General features: G+C 51.7%; 1 protein-coding gene across 1 annotated transcript in view; it reads right to left on the minus strand.

The window, feature by feature from the left end:
- The window catches only part of ANKRD11 (ankyrin repeat domain containing 11), a 74955-nt gene that overhangs the window by 20604 nt on the left and 31667 nt on the right, over positions 1–22684 (minus strand). The window contains exon 2 of the mRNA XM_049786292.1: positions 13064–13144. The gene's annotated coding sequence lies outside the window, so the exon portion shown is untranslated. The remainder of the gene's footprint in view (positions 1–13063; positions 13145–22684) is intronic.

Genomic DNA, 22684 nt, shown 5'->3' on the forward strand with positions numbered 1-22684 from the left:
GCGCTCATGGGTCCCAGAAGCTGTGGGCCCGGCCAGACTGAGCTTCCGTGCAACCAATCAGTGGGTTTATAGGTGGGTTTTCCTAATGGGTGGAGAGGTCCCTGATGCTATTGGAAGGGCAAGGATGCTGCCTGCCTGCCCCAGGCAGGCTCCTTTCTCAGTACCTTCCATGTGCCCCCACAAATTCCCTGACCTTCCAGGGCTCTGCAGAGAGAGCCTCACCCCACCAGAGCCATGACACACACAGTGGTCACTGTATGGTGCCTAAGTGTGCACAAGCTGATTTCGATGAAAGACCAGGAAGAAGCTCATCCTTTCTTATTGGTTCCAGGGGAGAGTGAGGGTGTTCTCAGTGGGAGCACCCCCAGCCCACAGGAAAAAAAGTCCCCCAGGTGGCACTGGCACTTCCTAGCCTCAGACAGAGGAGAGTCCACATAAGCTGGACCTTTATCTTTATTTACTGTTTTTTTTTTTTTGGTTTTTGGTTTTTGGGCCACACCCGGCTTTGCTCAGGGGTTACTCCTGGCTGTCTGCTCAGAAATAGCTCCTGGCAGGCACGGGGGACCATATGGGACACCGGGATTTGAATCAACCACCTTTGGTCCTGGATTGGCTGCTTGCAAGGCAAACCCCGCTGTGCTATCTCTCCGGGCCCATTTACTGTTTGATTTTGGTGCTCAGGACCTAGACTTGGCTCTGCTCAGGAGACCATGATTCAACCCGACTAGATCCAGTTTGGGCCTTACCTCCACCCTGCTTTTGGCTCACAGGCCTTCAGTTTTATTTTGTACTGGGTTTGATTTTTCGGGTTTGATTTTCCTAGGGTCCTGGCCATGCTAAGCCATCTCAGCTACGTTGACTGCTCCTGGTTCCCACCATAGCCTTGCTGTGTGACCACCTCGAACCCTATGCTCCCCTGCCTGTCCTCCCAGTAGGTAGATTTTGGGATGGTGCTGCATGGTTCTTGGCAGAGGAGTCTGTGAGCTCTGATCTAGATCAGCCCCTGGACCCCCAGGAGAAAAGCAACAGTCAGACATCAGCACCAGCAGATACACCCAGGGAGGAGCCCTGTCTCCTGCTCCTCAGACTCAGCCTAGACTTGGAGCCTGACCAGGGCCAGTGAGGGGACTTGGAGACCTGTACCCACTCCTTGACCCAACACAAAGTGCTCAGTGTGAGTGACAGGAGCCCCTGGGGGCTTGGGCAGTGCTATGGAGGATGCATCCAGAGCCAGCAGAGCCTGTGTGTGTGTGTCCACCAGGCCCTATGTTCCTACTTAGAGGGACGAGCCAGCAGTTCTTGCTCCCAAGCTGTGCCAACAAGCTAGGATAGGGTCAAATTGTGTCACCATAGGACACACGAGTCTGAGCCCAGGAAACTCCCGGGTTCAGCCTCCGACTCCGAACATCTCGGGCAGGTGTGGCCAGAAGTCACCCTGGTCTTCCCTGCTCTGGGCCAGGACCACGAGCTCCACCCTGAAGGTGACCTGGGGCTATCCCCAGAGAGGAGTATGGGAGACAAGGAATTTCTTAAGGCCCAGGGGCTAAGTCTGCACAAGAGTAGCTTCTTCAGAAGCTATCAACCCATATGGTCCCTTAAGAGCACTTGGAGTGAGCCCTGAGCACAGAGTCAGGAGCGACCTTGGGCATCACTGGGTCTTCAGGTCTCCACCTCAAAACAGAGCCGATTCCCTAGAATCAGGTTCTGATGCACATGCAACCCCCCCACACCCCCAAGATGCAAGTGATCCCAAGGCACACGCATGCATACTTTACGTGTCCCACCTAAGCTTAAGGTGTCCAAAGTCTCCAGGATGAGCACACCCACAACTTTGAGGCCAACAGGAAGCAGGTCATGAGACCAGCTCCACTTTTTGCTGTAAATGTGAACTACAAGGACCGGGAAGTGTTCAGAGATCCAGGAAAGAAAAGTGCAGAGTTCAATGCCTGTGGCGGTACAGCTGCTGACTCCAGGTATAGGAAGCACCGAGACAGACAAGTTGAGCTTGTGAGGTCCAGAGCACAACCGGAGGCTGCAAGGCTGTCTCCAAAGACAAAATGAAACAGCACGCAGACTGAACAGGTACTCTGGTCCGGCATGGAGAAAAGCAGGTCTCGGAACTAGAGAAGGACCCAGCGCAATGACACCAGACCTGTGTGTGACCCCATAGCCTCATCTTAGCCAGATGACTGAGGCTGTCTAGGGGCTCTTCAGAGCTGACTGTGCTCCTCTGACCACCTGACCTGTTGTTTCTAGGAGGAGGCAGGAGAACAATGTGATGAGAAATAGGAGACAGGAGCAACGTTTACACCCCACCCCCTGGGGTTTCCTTTCTCAGCATGAGTGAAAGTGCAATGTCTACATACATGCACAGGGTATCTTTCTACAACACTCAGTGACCAACACTTCTGGCTTCTGGCACCAGACTTATCATCCGACTGTGTGGGTAGGAAGCCTGACTGACCACTCAGTGGTCTCCAGACCTTTGCAGCCACACCAGCGGGACAACTGAAAGGCTCTGCGTGCACCCTGGCCAGGGAGTGAACTGATTCACAATCCAGACAGGCAATGATAGGGAGAGAGGAAGGAGGTAGGGTGGGAGGGGGTAGCAGGCACCACTCTGACCACAGGCCACTTGACCTTGGGGACATGTACTATCCAGGTGTGAGGGAGCCCCTGAGAGTGGCCAATAGTGTGACTGGAGGGAGGAGGACAGAAAACACACAGGCTGGACACTGGTCTGCTCAGCACAGTCTCAACCAGACAAATGACTCTGTGTGTCCAGAGCCTAAGGACATTCCCCCAAAGCATTGAGTGAGGCAAGCTTATCTACTCACTGTGGTCCATACCCGCTGCAGGGCCCAGGCACACAGAAAGGAGAGAGGAGAGAGATCATATGTACAGAGCTAGCCTTGCAAGCAGCCAAGCTCAATCCCCAGCAGGCAGGCATGAGGCTGGGGTCTGTCCACATCTCAGCAAAGGCCAGTGGAGCAGAAGCCAGCTGGTCATTACACATCATGGCCAAGAAGGACAGGATGGTTGGCTACAGAATGATCAGCCCTAAGGACCAAGACATGCATTCCCTGGTTGTGCCTACAGATCTGGGTCATCCCAGGGCATTTAGAGCAGTTCAGGCACAAACTTGGACAGACATACTGAGCCAGACATAGGCGAGGCGCTCCTCTCTCTGCCCCCTCAAGCCATCAGACTCCACATGTGGCCTGTATCAAAGCACAATAAAGGGACCAAGGCAATAGCACAGGGGAAGGGCGCTTGCCTTAACCAAAGCCATCCTGAGTTTGATATCTGACATCCCATATGGTCCCTGAGCACTGCCAGGAATAATTCTTGAGTATAGAACTGAGAGCAATCCCTAAGCATTGCTAGATGTGGTCCCAAAACAAGCAAACAAAAGCACAACCAAATCCTGGCTAAAGCATAGCCTCTTTCCTTACTGTTTTAAAGATGGGAACCAAGAAAGGACTTATGTCAATTTTATGACTAATGCTGAGTTGGGCCATTAGGACTGTCCCTCTCCCAGGGGGCTGAGAAGGATCCTCATTAGAACAAGAACAAACATTCCAAGTTTTCATATAAAACCCCAGAAACGTTGGAAGACAGGCAGTTTCAGTAACTACTGTTGCCAGGTCAGACAAAGTGCTTGCTGTATGTCCGGCTGCCTAGGTTAGCTCCTCAGCATCATATGGTCCCTGATCATGAGCCAGGAGTAACCCCATCTTGCTTAGGCTGAAAGCATCTGTGCCTAGGGAAACACCTTCCTGTGCTCGTGTGAGCACTGTCTGCACAAAAGGGTATTCAAAATCTCGCTCAAATCCTTTGGAGCCTGAAGGTCAGGGGAAGGAAATGTCTCCCCGCCCTGCACTTTCCGTGGGGGTCAAAGCTCCTGGGTGACCTGAGGCACAGGCTGCTGGCAAGGGCTGAACCCTCAGAGGAAGATCCGAAGTGGGTGCCATTTATGGACCTGGAAGGGCACTTGGATAGGCATGAACAAAACTAACTAACCTAAGGTTGGAGTGGTAGTGTGGTGCAGTTGGGAGAGCAGCACACTGGCTGTGGATACAACCAAATAGATTAGATCCCCGGTATCCTATATAGTTCCCTGAACCTTGCCAGGAGTGATCCCTGAGCACTGCTGGGTGTGCCCAAACCCAAACCCCAGCTCAAGTGCCCCTGCACAAGCAGACTCTTCCATAGCATCGCGGCCAATGGGAAGTCTGGCAGCTGTCTGAATTGTGGTACCAGTTCTGACACCTTTGAGGACTCACAGATAGGATCTCCAGAACTCCACAGTGGAGGCCAGGACTCAGACCAGTGCCCCATTGCCTGTCGGCTTGGTGGCCATAAGTGACTCTTCCTTTCCCAAGGAGGCAGAAACCTGGCAGCTTGGCACAAAGTGGGCATCACCTGAACCCACCACTGTGGCCCTCATTGCCAGGATAGGGAGTGAGGGTGCTCGTCAGGGGCAGCACCCCATAGCACCGCTGCCAGTGAACAGCAAAGGGCTGAGAAACCCATCAGAGCCACACCCCTCTGTGTTGGTACCATATAGGAAACAGAAGTGCCCGCTCTGGATGGCTGTGCACAGCAACCCTGAGTGTACACAGGCCCTGAGGGGTGCAGTCATGTCCAAGTCCCCTTCCCTACCTCCTCATGTGAGAGAGTCCCCATTCCAGTGGCCAGCAGAGCCACTGAGGGAGGCAGAGTCAGCCTGATAAGCCTGAGACAATGCTGCCCTCATCACCACAGATCCCTGACCAATAAACTCCCAGGATAGTGCTCCCTTGCTACCAGAGCTTCCTGACTCCCCTTAAACTCCTAGGACAGTGTTCCTCTCGGCACCTCAGACCCCCTCTGACCTATGGGAACTCTGGACACAGAGCAATAACAAAGTGGGGCTTGGCTGCAAGCACTTCTCCAGGGAGCAGTAAGGCCACTTGACAGAAGAGTAAGTGGGCCAGTTTTGGGAAAATTACATCTATGAAAGATGAAATTTGGCTGGAGAGATAGCACAGCAGTAGGGCATTTACCTTGCACATGACCAACCCTGGATAGACTCCAGTTAGATTCCCAGCATCCCATATGGTCCCCAGGAGCGACTTCTGAGCACAGAGCCAGGAGTACCCCTGAGCACCGCCAGGGGTGACTCCACCTACCCCCCCCCCAAATAAAGAGAAAAATGAGATTTGGTTTATTGGGGGGGGGGGGAACCTACCTGGCTCTGTGCTCAGAAATTACTCTGGGCAGGCTCGGGCACAGTATGGGGTGTGAGGAATCGAAACCAAGTTGGCTGCATACAAAGCAAATGCCCTCCCTGCTGTGTTATTGCTCTAGCCCCCAAAAGATGAAATTTGTAAAGAGTTCCAGTGACCTCCTGAGCAGATGGCTCCTCAGAAACCCTACAGGACTTGACTTCATACTTTCCACAGTCCTAGGAGTATCCCTTTGGTGTCTGTTGTAGGGAACCCTGTGAGCATGGGGTTCCCTAGGACAGGGATGCTCAACATCCAGGAAGCTGCTTCCAGAATGCACCGGGCCCTACAGGACAATGCTGGTCTCCAGATTGGATCCAGGCTGCACACACGGGGCAGCAATCAGGTCTTTGGGACATAGGAGGGCATCAGACAGCTCTGAAGGTACTGAAGACAGTCTAGAAGGTAGGGGGGAGAATAGAGGGAAACAGTGGGAGGTCACATCCCCCCATGAGCAGTGTGGAACTGTCTCTCTCAAAGAGAGGGAGAGAGGGAGGCACAGTTCCGGCTTTATTTTGTTTGGCAGCCACACCCAGCAATGCTCAGGGATCACTTCTGTAGAGCTGGAGATCAAAGCTGGCCAGAACCTTACCCACTATCCTATTGCTCTGGACCCCACCCCAATTCTTTTTCTTCTTTATTTTTTAGTTTTTGGGCCACACCTAGTGGCACTCAGGGGTCACTCCTGGCAGGCTCAGAGGGAACCATATGGGATGCCAAGGATCAAACCCGGATCTTATGTAAGCAAGGCAAACATCCTACTACTGTACTCTCTCTGGCCCCCACCATAATTCTTAATACACTTGCCATCCAGACACCCAAGCTGGGACCCTGGGGGAACAGCAGAGCTGGCCCAGGGCCAGGCTCCTTAGATGATCAGGGCTACAGGTGTGAGGCCTTGAGTTTGACCCTGGCACTGCCAGGGTGCCTCTTCCTTCAGCACGAAAACTGGCATCAACTGTAACAACTGTAAGTCACCTAACCTGAGTTCAATCCAGTAAAAGGACTCTCAGGGAAGGCAAGAGAGATAGCACAGCAGGTGGGGTGCCTACCTTGCACATGGCTGACCTAGTTCAAGCCCCAGCATTCATATGGTCCCCTGAGCACCACCAGGAGTGATTCCTGAGTGCAGAGCCAGAAAGAACCCCTGGGCACCGCTGATGTGACCCAAAAACCAAAAGCAAAACAAATCTAAATGGCTTGTAGGATTCAACAGGAACTGGGGGCTGACTCTTGTGAGTCACTTTGAAAATAGAAAAAGAAAAAAAAAAATTCTGAAAGAAAAAACATTCTGTAGAACCTTAGCATTTCACAGTTTCTAACCCTCATTTCTCAAAAACACACACCTTCATCTTTATTCACCAAACACTCTATTTTCTGCATCTCCAAACTGCTCAAGCTTCAATTCAGGTCCAAAAATATAAATGAGTAGATACAGACTCCTCCTTCCCACCAAGAAATCCACTGTGAAGACGTTATTTCTGGCACTCCAGTTGCAGAGCGATCGTTCCATTTTTAACTCCTTTCCTCAGAGTCCGTCAGGGTCCTGAGACCGCAGGGGTCTCTCAGTGGCCCGTGAGGCCTACATGCATGCCCCACAGCTCTGCACTAGGGCCCGAGCTGCCAATGCTGTCTGCATGAGGGACAGAGCTGGTGCAGAGTCCAGGGAGGAGGAGGGAGAGGGCGCTCAATTAGCAGTAGTGGTGGAAGCGCAACCGCGTTGCTGTGGGCCAGGGGCGGTGGCAGGAAGCATGTCTACACAGGCCTGCTGTGGGAGCAGCCAGTCCCAAAGAGGTAGAGAGCCATGTGCGAGGACAGTGAGTGGATAGGGGCTCTGTTCTGCTGCCCAGACTTGGACTGCAGTGTCCAGATGCACAGACAGGCCTTGAATCAGACCCAAGTGTTCTCTGCAGTGCTTTCCCAGTGAACATGGCTCTGAGCTACACCATGATGAGGCTTTTTCAGTCCTAGGGCTGAGCAGCCCCTGAACCTCACTGAGCCCAGGCACCGAGTCCAGGGGCAGGGAGGAAGCCAAGACAGAGACCATGGAGTCTGATCCAGAGCTCTGCTCCTGCAGCCTCCAAATTCGCTTTTCTTTTCGCAGTACTCGGGGGTCATCCTGGCTCTGTACTCAGGAATCACTTTGGTGGTACTTGGGGATTGAGCCTGGGTAGGCTGTGTGCAAGGCAAACCCCCTTCTCCCCCCACTGCTGCACTATCATTCAGGCCCCGCTCCCTTTTCTTGTTTTCTTGGGCCACATCCATTGGCATCATAGAACACAGAACCCAGCCTACTTAGCTGTGTGCAAGGCAAGTGTCCTATTGTCTTATCTCTACCTAGGAACCCACACCTTTAAGCCAAGGCCCTGACACCAGCCCCACAACTAAGGCATGGCCATGGGAGAAGCAGGTAGATGGGCAGCATGTTTTCTGAGACCATCCCTTATGCCCTGGAACTAGGTAGCACTCCTGCCTCAGCCAGCAGAGGACTAGGAGCACATCTGGGAAATAGGGGACACTCAAACACAGGGCACCATGCCGGACTTAGCTCTCATATATACTCAGCTAGCTAGAAGGCCACTGAAACGGTCTCCAAGAAGCTTCCCAGGTAAGCGGCCAGCACAGAACCCCATCTGTTCCAGTCACCTGACAACAACCTGCTAGAGGGGTCTGCACTTGCCTACCATCCCCTGTGCAGAGAGCTTGCTCAGCCTCCTAGAAACCACCACACAGGTGTCCCCAGGGGACACTAAGCCCAGGCTCCTCCTCTAGTAGAGACTACTTGGCTATAGGGGTTGGAGAAGGAAGAGGAGTGGGACACTACCTCCCTCTCTACTGTAAGCATCTGGCAGGAAGACAAAACAGGAGTGGCTACGAAACACAGGCCACATTGACCACTGATCCAACCACACATCCCAGTGGGCTCTCACAGCACAGACAAGTCCTGAGTGTCTTTCCTGTGTGACCCAGACCCCCAGGGACCACCAGAACCAAATAGCCCCCTGTGTGAACCCTACCAGTGAGAGTCCCCAAGTCCTCTGGGCTCCACACAGCACTGCAATGGGTGAAATTGGGGAGGAGGGAATCAAGGTGGCTCAAGAGGGCCAAGACCCCTCCTCTGCCACTCGCCAGGCTATTTCCTGCTCTTTCTGCAGGACCAAAGGGCTTTTGCCACCTGGAACCGTGCTCCTGTGACCTCAGCCATCAGGGTGAGACAGATGTGAGGACAAAGGTCATCTAGATCATTAAACAGGGAGGATTCACAAAAGAAAAATGATTAACTTGGGATGAAAGTTGAAAGATAACAGAAACCAAAATCATGGATCCCAGATTCCAGATTTCCACAGCAGCTGCTGCTCAAGGGGGTGGAGGTGGGTACAGAGTCTAGCAACCCATAGACACCATCAGTCTCCGCAGAAACATGCAGAGTTGAGAGACCAAAGGCCACTATCTTGCACACCTGCAGCCCCCCAGTTATGGACCCTGCTCAGGTGCCTGCAGCAACCAGGCCACATGGCCACCTAGATCCTGCCCATGCAGCACCCTGCAGGGATAAGCCAGGTCCAAGCGTCAGTGTCCCCAGCAGTCCCAGGAACCCTCCTCTGTGCCAGGATGGGCGCTCAGGATCTGAGTTCAGGGCTGCAGGTTCTTGGGACAGACACTGCTGCATGCAGGCAGCCTCTTGCTCTGGGGCACTGGTAATCAGTGACTCAGGTAATCTGAGGGACTCAGGCTGAGCCAACATCCAGAGCACAGATTCCATTTTGTTGGATCTCAATTTGCAAGGACCAAATACCAGGAAAACAGCCAGGAGGCGCAGGAAGGCTGAGGGAAGGGCCAGATATTAAGGAAAGGGAAGACGAGTCTCCCCACAAAAGATCCTGAGCAGGTCTGTGAGCAGGACCCCTGCCTGCCTGCCTGCCTGCCTGTCTTCCATGCCATGCCATGCCAGTCATAAGAAACCTAGTCAGTCATTTTCCTTATCTGTTTGTTTGGGGGCCACACCTGGCTCTGTGCTCAGGGCTTACTCTGGCAGGCTCAGGGAATCATACCAGGTCAGCCACATGCAAGCCAAGCACCTCACTTGCTATTCTATCTATCCAGCCCTAAATATTCTCATTTTTCCAAACTGATATGAATACCAGTAGCAGGATTACATGGTTTTTATTTCTCTCTGAAATCTGACTTTATTGACAAAGTGCCGTTTGCTGCATTGTTCCATACTCCATTCCTGAGATCCACCCAAGAAGTGAACACAGCTGGAAGCTGGGTGTCAGCACACAAAGGAAGCCAAGGCCACTGGCTGGTGCTAGCCATGAGGACTGGTGAGGAGGGAAGGTGAAGAGGCCACTGCCACAGGAAAGGGGGTGCAGGGCCCACAGATGAGAACAGATGCCCTTGCCTGTACCTGGTCCTGCCCTTGTTTCCCAGCACAGTGGGGGCCACCATGGTAGTCACTATGATCTGATGTGCTCAGACACAGTTGTGTTTCCTGCTAACCACATAGCTCAGTGCCTCAAGGCACAGAGGTCAAGGAACAGAGGTCAAAGAAGCAAGCCATCTAGGATATGTCCACTTCTATGCTCACCTGAACTCATTTCACACTGTCCCCTGCTGCCCCTGACCTCGGGGCATTAACTAAACCTGAATCAGGTTTGCTTGACTCTGGCCTCAGCAACCTGGGGCTAAGGAAATAGTGCTCACTGACAGTGTAAAGGGAGTTCGAAAGAAGTGGGGCTTGCCCCAATTTCTATGCACCCCAGCACCTGTGCAGCCTAGCACTCGCCCTTCCAGCTTCAGTGCCCACACCCTACCGATGGTGCCAACCACTACTTTGCTTCTGCTCAGACATATATATTTCAACCCTACAAAAGGACTGCTCGGAAGAGGCACTAGGGCCACAGTAAGGCCCTCCCAGGCCCCATCCTTCTACCACGAGCATCAGCTGGTTGCAGAGGCCACTTCCTGCAGACAACTCCAGGGACTGTTACAGGCACCAGGCAGGAAGCAGGGCTGTCCAAGCAGCCACCTCAGCCTCGCCCTCGCACATACCCACACTCCTATAGTGTGGGGCTCTGGAGAACAAGGCGAGGTCTAACTCAGCTGATGTGGCACCAGCACCATCCCAGCAGCTCTGCCAGGTGCTGAGCACTGCACCCAGAGCAGTGACAGTGGGCCCTCCTCAAGCACACCACCAGAGAAGGAAGGGACAGGGAGGTTCAGGAGGGCAAGTACGTGACCCAGTCAGGCAGCATAGGTCCTGCATTGTGCAAGAAAATTGGATGCCAGGAGCCCAAAGGCCTGTCTCAGGAGCAGCCACACTCAGCCCTCAATCCAGGCTACCACCATCCTCAGCACTCAGACCCTCTTTGCTACCTCACCAACCTTTCCAGCTTGTAGGGAGAATAAAAGGACTTATGAGGAGAGTATGGTCACCGGTTTTTATAAAGATCCAAAGAATAACAACATTCCAAATTTGATATGTAGCTTCAGGGAGTGAACCCAAGATTACCTCCAGAAAGTAAAATTATTACATTAGTTCATTAAAGCATATTACCATCATTAGTTATGCATATTTTTGATAATAAGATGAAAAAGGCTTTTATCTATTTTAAATTCTAACAAAAGATCTTTGTTAAAAAGGCAAGTAAGGGGCCAGAGAGATAGCACAGCGGTAGGGAGTTTGCCTTGCAAGCGGCTAACCCAGGACCAACGGTTGTTCAAATCACGGTATCCCATAGGGTCGTCAGTGCCTGACAGGAATGATTTCTGAGTGCAGAGCCAGGAGTAACCCCTGAGTGCTGCTGGGTGAGGCCCAAGAAACAAAACAAAAAGGCAAATAAAGTGGCATTAGGACCCAAAAGCTCCTTACAACAGGCAATTCTAACACCTGTCCCTGAATCTCCCTCTGGCCCAGGCAGGGCAGAGGGTGCTCATGTGTGCAGGTGCCCAGCAAACCCACTACAGGCAGGTGGAGGTCACCCCACCATTCTTGGGCAGAGTCTGAGGGCCTACTTCTCTCCTCCAGCCTGGCTATTTAGGCCAGAACACTCCATGCTGGACCTTGGTGAGCTCCACGTTGCCCCATGGAACAGACACATTCATGGTCCTTCCTTCAACTCCAGGTCCAACCAGAGAGAAAAAGTTGAGGCTGGGGTGACCCCTGAGCAGGTCAGATGGACCCCAGCCCCAGGCACAGCCAATCTACTTCCTGCTGCTCTGGACAGAGCTGCCAGGAGGGTGCACCAGAAAGTTGTGGTCAAGGAGAGGCCCCTTTCCCTTGCAGCACCAGTCCCTCTGAGGATACTCATGGGCCATGGCTGCAGTCACCCCACATCAGGCAACACTGAAGAAGTCGCACAGCCCAGGGTACTGCACTGATAGTAGAGCTTGACATCTGAAGAGGGTCCCTACTTCACTCAGAGCAGCAGCAGGAGATGGGAGACCCTGCAGCATTCTTCTCTCTCCAGAGTCCACAGCAAGTTGCCCCTGCATGGGCGCAAAGCCTATACACCTCTGGACACTGACTGATCAAGGCCCCAACCTGTGAGGGGCATCTACAAGTTTGTTGGTGCCCCACAGTGAGGACCCATCTACCTAGAGCACAGCCAATCCGGCTTCCATCCCTGGCACCCCATATGGCACTCAAAGCTCCACCAGGACTGAGCTTTGAGCTCAGTTGCATTCCCCCCCTATGCTGGAAAACACCAGAAACAAACAAACAAAAAACACCAAAAACAAAAAGGGACATAACACAGCTTTAATGTTGACTGGTAACAAAGAGTGCCAAGGGTCGTGTGGCTGGTCAGAGCCAGGCTGGTTATGGTGGCAGTATGGGAGGCAACAACCCCTCCCAGTGTGAGTAAAGATCACCATTGATCTCCAAGAGAGTTAGGGTTATTTAGGTATCTTTTATCCCCAACAGAATGCACAAAGGTTTGTGCCAGCAATGTCTACCTGGAGGAGTGCCCACTGCCCTCAGCAGCACCCTGACACCTTCCACCCAGCCTTACCTGTTGCTAGAAAGAGGGCAGCCAGAGAACAGGGAGGGACATTCCCAGCTGCCCTGGATCTGCAGGAAATGATCCTAACTCAGTCAAGAGCGTTCTTACCAGGGGACCATGGCCGATAACAAGGAGGTCACTTTCCTGGCATGTGGCTACCCGGATTCAATCCCCACAAACAGTTCGTGGGCACAGAGTCAGGAGTTAAGCCCTGATGACCACTACTCAATGTGGCCCAAGACAACATTTTTTTAAAAAGAGCATTTTCTAGCTGCTACCAACACAAACACAGAAATAACCCATGTTTATGAGGGTCACACACAACCAGCCCATATCAGCTGGCCAGCCTGTCCACAAGGACACCATCCAAGAGCTCATGCCCCAGAGACCTGTGTCAGGAAGTCACTACCCTCACCTCCCCAGATACCAAGAATCAGGGGACAGAGTTAGGCCTGAGCAGAACCCATCTCTTCCCCCATTGACCATATGTCCTGGGGGGAGCACCCTGCTACCAGCTGAGAGCCAGCTCCCCATATCCTGTAGAATGGCCTTGCTGGAGCACAAAGTCAAGCACCCCGATGGAGGAGGACAGACAAGGAATCGGACCTCAGGAGGAGCCCAATCCTCTGGGAGCCCTGCCCCCAACATGTTCCAGGCAACGCAGGTACTAACCACTCAGGGACAGAACCCACAATACAACACAACACTTGGGCCTCATCAACCCAAGAGAAGCCATAGGCAGGTGTGAACAAGGCTAGATGCCTTGTGACAGAAAATGACCAAACTTACCGATTCCATAGCTGAACGTCGAGGCTGATGACAACTGGATAAAATCCCAAAATGGCGTGGCCCGAGCACTGCTGAGGGACCCTGAAAATGGGAGAGCAGTCAGCTTGTGCATACTTTCCCTGTTCCCCACTGAATCCAAAACTCTCCCCACCTCTGCTGCAGGGCGATATGCAAACCCACGGCTGGCATGGCATAGCTTAGAAAGGGATGGCTTTCTCCCTAGCACTGAACCAAGATGGGTCCCTAAAACCAAACTGAACTGGAGCTACAGCATGGCCTTGCATGAAGTAGAACCAGGCTCCATTAATTCCTGATACCCTAAAGCTCCCCCCTCCCCGAACTGCTAAATATGGCCCCCAACAAACAACAGTCTAAACAGTATGTGCTTAACCCCAATGAGCCCATCCCTGGGGCCTCTTCTCTGGGACATTTCCACCAGACATACTACTCCTTCTCCCCTACCCAGCAGGGCATTAGATCACACACTCTTCAGAAATGCATCTCAACAAGGTGGGGGTCCTCAGGAGTCTGCACACTTGGTGGCTGAGGTCCTCTGAAGAAGAGGAGCTGGCCCCCAGAAGTCCCCTCAGTGCTCCCTCCAGAACACAACCCACTTAAAACTGCTGCTGGGGCCCAGACAAATAAGGAGTGAGAGCCTCTGGATTTGGTCTCAGTACATCTGTGTCTGCAGTGAAACTTAAATGTGGCCTGCTTGCCAGATATACAATAAAATACTAACATACCACATTATCATACAATAAAAACACAAGTATTTTAACACTATTGATCAAGTGGGATGGACATGGGGAGTACACCAGCAGCCTTCAGCTCCCAGGACACACCCAGAACTCCACCCCCCATTGAGAACTGCTTTATCCATCACTCCCAACTAGGGTAGAGATACAAGGACAGACACTTTCCATCAAGTGTAGCGAATCAACAGTGTGGAAGTGAGTCCAAAGTCATAAACAGAGCAAAGGGCACAAAACAACCTTGAAAAATCATGAAGGCCACAGCTAACTGCGAGTTTCTCAAACCTCCCACCACAAGCAAATCTGATGGTCAAGCGCCCACTCTACTGTCACCTGAGCACAAGCCGCCGCCACTGAGAAGAGGGAGCCTGTAGGTCAGTTCCAGGACACCCCAGCATTAACCAGGACTCCCATCTCTGTGAGCTCTTATACCTGCAGGCAGCACGGTGCTCAGTTCCAGGACTGCCTCAGAGCTAAGTGTACTTCCATCTGTGATGCCTGTCTGGGGGCCACCCCTGGTGGTGTTGGAACAGAACCCAGCTCCAGCACTCCATGTGGCTTGGGGGCTCTGTGGCAGGTCCTCAGATGGACACAAGGTGAATGGGAACCTGTTTGCAGGCCAGCACAGATTCTGCATCCATGTCCACTGCTGCTGCTCTGGTTTCTGGCAAGACCGTGGGGGGTGGGGGGTGGGGGGGCATATGTGGTGCCAAGACTCAGACCCAGGTCAGCAGTATGCAAGACAATGTCTTCCCCTGCATCCCTGTCATGGCTGGCCACCACTTGGCTCATCTTGACTCTTCCCAGGATAAGAAAATGAACCTTGTCTTTGTTTCCATCGGTGATGGAGATGGTCAGCTGTCTCATGGCTGCGAGTGCCAGTCACACTCACTTCAGTTGGGGGCATAGTCACAAAAGGCTGCAGAGAGAACCAGAGAATCCAAGTGCCTCCTCCAATTGCCATCAAGGATCAAGCAGAGAAACCACGGGGACTGCCCATTCTGGGCCTGCAGGCCCAGCACACCCACCAGAAGCCTAGGCAGAAGGGCAGGTGGCCTCCCCTTGCCCCTGGCAGAAGTAGCCCATACACCAGGGCCCTCCACAGGGGAGGCATACTCTGCACAGGCCCCTGACCCTTACTGACACAGGACAGAACAAATCTGCTAAGTAAGGTACCTCAACCCTCTTGAACTCCTGCTCACAGAAACCTAGCACCAGGCAACAGACCGCCCACATCTCCAGGGGAGCAAGCACCTAGTACACTCAGCACTCAGCAAATACTGCTTAACTAACAGGCAACACCTGGCACCAGGTGCGCCCACTGGCCACGGCGAGCTGAAATGGAATGAAAGAGCCATTTCTAAGAACAGCCAAAGCAAGGAAATGCTGAGAGAAAAGCTGAAGCAGACAAGCCTGCCTGGCTGGCACAGAGACAAAGGGCAGGCCCATAAAGGAAGGACGCCCAGACAACCCCATGCTTGCTTTCCAGCATTTCCTTTACAGCTCCCTCAACTTTCTTAGCCAGCTTGAGCTCCACGGGACAGCCTCGAGGTGCTTAATCCCTAGGTGTTAGCCAAAGGACAGTGGAGTAGTGGGGGACACAGATGAGACACAGTATGGGACAACCACAACAACTCAAGTTTGAGGACACATGTGTGGGCTGGATCTGCCAATCCCTATCATCACTTTAGTTCTAAAGATTTAAGATTCCTCAATATCCAGCCAAATACTGTCTCCCTTAAAACAGACATACTGGGGCCAGTAAAACAGGGCATTTGCCTTACACACAGCTGACTCCAGTTCCATCCTTAGTAGTCCTATATGGTCCCTTGAACCCCGCCAGGAGTGATTCCTGAGCCCAGAGTAGGAGTAAGGCCTGAGAACCACTGGATATGGCCTCAAAACCAAACAAAACCATGCTCCCAACAGTATGTGGTACCAGGGACCAAATCAAAGCCCATGCACAGGGTATGAACTCTTGCCTCTGCCTCACCTCCCTGGTCCCAAGAGACAGCAATCCCCTATCCTTGACATATCAAGCTGGATTCCCTCCCTTCCTCTCTCTCTTAAGCAGTCAAGGCAGCAAGAAGGCCTCATAGTGTCACTCATACACACCCGCACACTGCCAGGTCCTTGTGCCAACCCTGCCTGCCCTTACACACACACACACCCGCGTACTGCCAGGTTCTTGTGCTGACCCTGTCCTCCCTTCCTCCCTTTCCCTTGCCAGCACCCAGGGCGGCAGGAGGGCCCCACACACTGCCAGGTCCTTGTGCTGAGGGGTCTGTGCACCACTTACTGTGGCCCAAAATTGCTCCCCCAAAGACAAGAAAAGTGTGTGTGCGTGTGTGTAGATATAAAGTGAATTGGGAATGCCAAAAAGTCACAGTCCTGGCACTGTGGGAACATGGGCCTCACTGTAATCAAAGACTTTCTTAAATGAAAGTGAGCTGGGGCGAGAGACAGCATGGAGGTAGGGCGTTTGCCTTGCATGCATAAGGACGGTGGTTCGAATCCCGGCATCCCATATGGTGTAGAGCTAGGAGTAACCCAAGTACTGCCGAGTGTGACCCAAAAACTAGGGGAAAGGGCCCAGAGAGATAGCACAGTGGTGTTTGCCTTGCAAGCAGCCATCCAGGACCAAAGGTGGTTGGTTCGAATCCCGGTGTCCCATATGGTCCCCCGTGCCTGCCAGGAGCTATTTCTGAGCAGACAGCCAGGAGTCACCCCTGAGCACCGCCGGGTGTGGCCCCACCCCCCAAAAAAAAAAGAGTGGACTGCAGGGGCTGGAGTGGTGGCACAAGCGGTAGGGCATTTTCCTTGCCCGAACTAACCTAGGATGGATCACAGTTCGATCCCCAGCATCCCATAGGGTCCCCCAAGCCAGGAGTAACCCCTGAGCGTCACTGGGTGTGGTCCAAAAAAGAAAAGTGAGCTGAAGAGGGAACAAGTACCCAGTGGTGTACAGCCCAAAAAACAAGGAGAGGGAGAGGGTAGAGGGGAGTGAGAGAATGGGGAAAAAAAAAAGGCCCATCTGCCTCTAAACCCTTATTTTTACTTCTTGAATAAAGCTGATTCAGCACCTTGCATGCATCCAGTTCAATCCCAGGCACCATATATGACCCCACGCCAGGTGTCACTACTAAACACGAAGCCAGAACAACCCTGAGGGCCGGAGAGATAGCACACTGGTAGGGTGTTTGCCTTGTAAGCAGCCAATCCAGGATGGATAGCGGTTCAAATCCCAGCATACCATATGGTCTCCTGTGCCTGCCAGAAGATTTCTGAGCACAGAGACAGGAGAAACAACCCCTGAGCTTTGCTGGGTATAACCCAAAAAACCCAAAACAAAATAAAAAAACAGAACAACCTTGAGCACCAAATGTGGCCCAAACCTAGAATCAAATGCTGAATGATAGATAATTCTAGTTTGACTGGCACCTGAACCCCACACTATATAGTCCAGGGCAAGCATCCCATACATGGAGATGATGGGGTGGGAAGGGTCCGCCAGGGTGAAGCAGCTATGGAGTAGAGCTAGAACTGAAGACCTGCTTGCCTCTGAACAGACAGGAACCACGGTGCCACTGGGCCCACCCTCCACCCCCCCGGGACACTTATCAGTAGCCAAATGGAAGAGTGGCCGTGACTCAACATGCAAGTGTAGGCACAACCCTGACTCCATTCAGCCCCCTCTTCTTGGCAAAAGGGTCAGGATCCACGCCTGGCACTCAGGCATGAGCACACATGGTGGGGAAGGCAGCCACCACCTACCAGTGGTTTAACTCTTAGAACTGCGATTCTCCCTGTGTGAGACAGGGACATGCAGGTGTGGGTGAGCTGAAACAACAGGGACAGGAACAGGAACTCAAGCCCCAATCTTGAGACTGCAGCTCTACCATCCAACGCACTGTGCAATCATCACTCCTGGCCAGGTATTGCCACACACACTGACTGGAGACATGCTCGGAGGCAAGGTCCCTTGGCAGCTCTGGCAGAGTTTTTTGAACACATGCAGGTGTTCTGCAGCCCTGTGACAGTGAAATCTGGGATCTTACTCTGGGGAGTCACCAAGAAACGCCCCAAGACCTGGCAACTATCCTATCCTGTGTTCTTTCTCTCACACCCCTCTCCCTCTTCTATCACTGATTGGCCTTCAGGGATAGAGTGAGTCCTTCACAGGCCTCCAGAGTTCCACCTCATCTTTTTTTTTTGTTTTTGTTTTTGTTTTTTTTTTTTTTTTGGTTTTTGGGTCACACCCGGCAGCGCTCAGGGGTTACTCCTGGCTCTATGCTCAGAAATTCCTCCTGGCAGGCTCGGGGGACCATATGAGATGCCGGGATTCGAACCAATGACCTTCTGCATGAAAGGCAAACGCCTTACCTCCTTGCTATCTCTCCGGTCCCCTAGCTCATCTTTTAAAACAAGTAGTCATGGTGTTGCAGGGACAGTACAGGGAATGACAGTACAGTTGGGAGGGCATTTGCCTTGCATTAGCTCACCCAGGTTCAATCTCTAGGATCCCACATGGTCTCCCAAGCACCATCAGTTCCTGAGTGCAGAGGCCAGGAATAACCCCCAAGCACTGGCAGATGTGATCCCCAAAACAAAATCAATTAACAAAGGGGTGAGAGCAATAGTACAGAGGAAAAGATTCATCGTCTCACTTGGAGCTTGGAGACATGGGGCCCAGTCAGTGCTATGCCTCTCACTGAGCTCCAGGTATGTTCACATGTGAGCTCATTCCCAATGGATATCCAAGACCTGTGGCTTTAGGAGGTGGGTGAAGCTTTCAGGCTCTAAAATGCCTCAATTCGGGCCCGGAGAGATAGCACAGCGGCGTTTGCCTTGCAAGCAGCCGATCCAGGACCAGAGGTGGTTGGTTCGAATCCCGGTGTCCCATATGGTCCCCCGTGCCTGCCAGGAGCTATTTCTGAGCAGACAGCTAGGAGTAACCCCTGAGCACTGCCGGGTGTGCCCCCCCAAAAAAAAAAGAAACCCTAAAATGCCTCAATGCCCACCATCACCCAGTTAGGCTCCTGCTTCCCGGAAAGGCTTTGGGCGAGACCACAGGGCTGATTTCCTTGCAGGCAGCTCCTGCATCACCACCACCCCCTTTCATGACAAGGGAAACTACAAGTCTGTCTTGTACAACTACAGCGTGTAAAAGTGTCATCTCTGAAATGAGTGTCGGTAACATTCAGTCAGTAAAACCAACTATCCTGGGCTCCAAAGAGAGATGGGTGGAGAGAGAAGAGAGGAGAACGGGAGACAGAAAAAAGGAGAGAAGAGGGGAAGAGAAGTGGAAAGGAGGAAGAGAAGGTGAAGAGCACACAAATATCCCTCTCTGCTCCATACTGCTGCACTTGGAGATTCTCCCCACATGTGGAGAGGTGGATGAGTCTACGCCCCACCTGCTGACACAGAGAGGCTTTAAGCAATACCCTCCCCACCTATAGGCTGCCAGGCCTGTTCATCTCTGGACCAGCCTGTGCAGGCAGGAGATGTACTTAGGAGGCTCAGGAGGAACAAGGGTGCCAGGTCTCCTCTACATGGAACAAGACGGGAAAAATAGGATGCAGCATGGGGCAAAAAGTAGAAGTGCAAGTGGGGTGGGGGTGAGGCTCCCCAAGGTGCGTTGAGCAGGTTCAGGAGGGACCTTCAGCCCACCAGCATTGGGTCAATTAAAATTCATAACTGGAGGGCCCGGAGAGATAGCACAACGGCATTTGCCTTGCAAGCAGCTGATCCAGGACCTAAGGTGGTTGGTTCGAATCCTGGTGTCCCATATGGTCCCCAGTGCCTGCCAGGAGCTATTTCTGAGCAGATAGCCAGGAGAAACCCCTGAGCAGCACCGGGTGTGGCCCAAAAACCAAAAAAAAAAAAAAAATCATAACTGGGGGCCGGAGAGATAACATGAAGGTAGGGCATTTGCCTTGCATGCAGGACAGTGGTTCAAATCCCGGCATCCCATATGGTCCCCCGAGCCTGCCAGGAGTGATTTCTGAGCGTAGAGCCAGGAGTAACCCCTGAGCGCTGCCGGGTGTGACGCCCCCCAAAAAAAATCAAAACTGGTCATTAACTCCTTTTTACCAAGGCAAGTACTTTAATAATTTCATGCTCTAACATAAAACAGCAGCAAGCCTCCCGATCAATACAGCCTCTTGAGTCTATCCATTACCAGCAAGGAAACAGCACGTTCTCATGAGTGTCTGCCTGAAGATCCAAAGGGCAGTTAGCATTATGTAAGGGGGGTGGACCCAGAGCAGATAATAACCTTCTAAGGGTGAGGCCCTGGGTTCAATCCCCATCCCAGGCAGTTGGACATTTCCCCAAGCACTGAGCCAGGATCACCTCTCAAGCATCACTGGGTGTGTCTCAAAATCAACAACAAAAACAAATCAGCAAAAGATCCTATCAGTGAGGAAAACGCTTACTCCAGAGCGGATCATCATTCTACACTGAATTACTTACTTTGTTGTTGCTGGGACTCAGTCAGGGACTACTGATGCTCTGCTGAGGGTCTGAATCTCTCAGGTCTCTGACAAGCAAAGCACAACAGCAGCCCTCAAAGCTGTTTCCTGTTCCCCTGAACCTGGTAGCCCACAGAAATTCCTCAAGCATAGAGGAATTCTGCAGCAAAGAGCTGCTGAGCACAAAGATGTCCTGTCAGTCCCCCTGGATGACTGCTCTGGAGAAGGGTAGGGGAGTTCAGTGGGGTCAGCTCCACCATTGAACCAGGCTTTACTATATGCAAACAATGAAGTAGAAGATGGGGGGTGTCCCCTTCACAATTATGCCTCATAAAATCAAATATCCGTACAGAGAAAACTATAAAACGCTACTGCAAAAAAGAACAGAGCCCACGAGAAAATAAAAACATCCAGATTGAGAGGATCACTGTCATCAAAATGGTAGTACTCTAAAGCATTATACAGAAACAGACACACCCGATGAGGATACCCAAGACATTTCCCCAAGAAATATATCAAACACTCCTGAAATTCATACAGAGCAATTACACCCGCTGAATAGATAAAGCAGTCATTTTGGGGAAAGAAAATGGGAGATAACACTCTCTCAACTTCAAACTGTACTACAAAGCAGCAGTAATTCAAACAGCATGGTAGGGGCCAAAGAGATAGTACAGCGGGCAGAGCATTTGCCTTGCATGCAGCCGACCAGGGTTTGATCTCCGGCATTCCATATGGTTGGTTCTCTGAGTCTACCAGGAACAATTTCTGAGGGTAGAGTCAGGAGTAAATGGGGTGCTGATGAGTGTGGCCAAAAACAAAAAATTAAAAAAATTGAACAGCATGGTCGTAGAATAAGGACAGACCAGGCCTCTGATCGGTGGAATAAAACTGAAAATCCTGAGATGAACCCTCAAGTATACAAACAGCTAATTTTCAATTAAAGGATCCGTAGATATGCAGTAGAGTAAGCAAAGAGCCTCTTTAATAAGTGGTGATAGAGAAACTGGTCTGCCACATGTAAAAAAAAAAACAATTAACTTGGCCCTCTTCCTGATGCCATGGACAAAAGTCAAATAAGAATCAGAGTAGACCTCAATATCAGACCTGAACCATAAGGCACACAGAGGAAAACAGGTGAGCCACTGACTACTCGAGTGGAAGCCAACAAACAAATGGGACCCCATTACTTCTGCGCCTCAAAGAAACGAAAACCAGGAGATGAAGACAGCCTACAGTCTGGGAGAAATTATTTACCAGCACTCATCAAATATTGGGTTAACAGCTAAGCTTCCCCAGGCTGGACCTCCCTGGATTCCATCAACCATCTGATCCCAGAACAGCTGCCCGAGCACAAACCAGCCCAGGCATTCTCAGCCCAAGCAAGGAAAGAGAAGGCAAGCCGAGTCTCACAAGCACAGGTAATCAGCTCTGGGTTTCTCAGAATGCGAGGGAGAGAGGCTCCCTCAAAAAGGCCAGGAGGGGGGCCAGAGAGATAGCATGGAGGTAAGGCATCTGCCTTTCATGCATAAGGTCATTGGTTCGAATCCCGGCATCCCATATGGTCCCCCGAGCCTGCCAAGAGTGATTTCTGAGCTTGGAGCCAGGAGTAACCCCTGAGTGCTGCTGGGTGTGACACAAAAACAAAAACAAACAAACAGCAACAACAACAACAACAAAAAGGCCAGGAGGCAGCAGGGAGGGGAGGGTTTGGGAGGGGAAGGGACAAACCACACCTGCCACGGGATAAACTGTCAGCCAGGATAAACTCTAGACTGAGCAAAGCTCACAGATAGGAGTCTCCGCTATCTCCCCCACTCCCCAAAATTAAAATCACACTCTCAAAACCTTTTGCTGTCACATAACCAGATTTTCAGTCCCAAAAGTGAGATAAAAAATAAAACCTGGGAGATCCACGCCTCTACCAGGGAAGACCTACCACTGCTTTGGTGCTCTCAACACCCAGACGACTCAGCAACAGCCTGCTTGCAGGGCAGATCGCTCCGCATTTAATGGTATGCTGAAACTAGAGGATGCTCCACATCAGCCTGACATTGATGAAAGAAATGCACAGAATCCAGAATCTTTAAATATAAGAATCTGATACCAACAATAGCTAAAGTGTGAAAAAGTTTCACCAGGACCACGGAGAATGACTCTGGTTGGACAGACTGGTATGCCTGGAACCCAGAGTCGGTCTTATGCCAATAAACTTCTGAGGTGAGGCCTTTTTGTAATCAGGTCAAGGATTTTTTTTTCCATTTTCCCCATTTTTCTGGACCTATGCAAACAACGGCAATTGCCACTATCACACCTTTACTATATTTTTTTACTCTTTTTTTTTTTTTTGGTTTTTGGGCCACACCCAGTAACGCTCAGGGGTTACTCCTGGCTAT

This window comes from Suncus etruscus, chromosome 14 (genome assembly GCF_024139225.1).
Source record: "Suncus etruscus isolate mSunEtr1 chromosome 14, mSunEtr1.pri.cur, whole genome shotgun sequence".
NCBI classification, from domain to species: Eukaryota; Metazoa; Chordata; class Mammalia; order Eulipotyphla; family Soricidae; genus Suncus; species Suncus etruscus.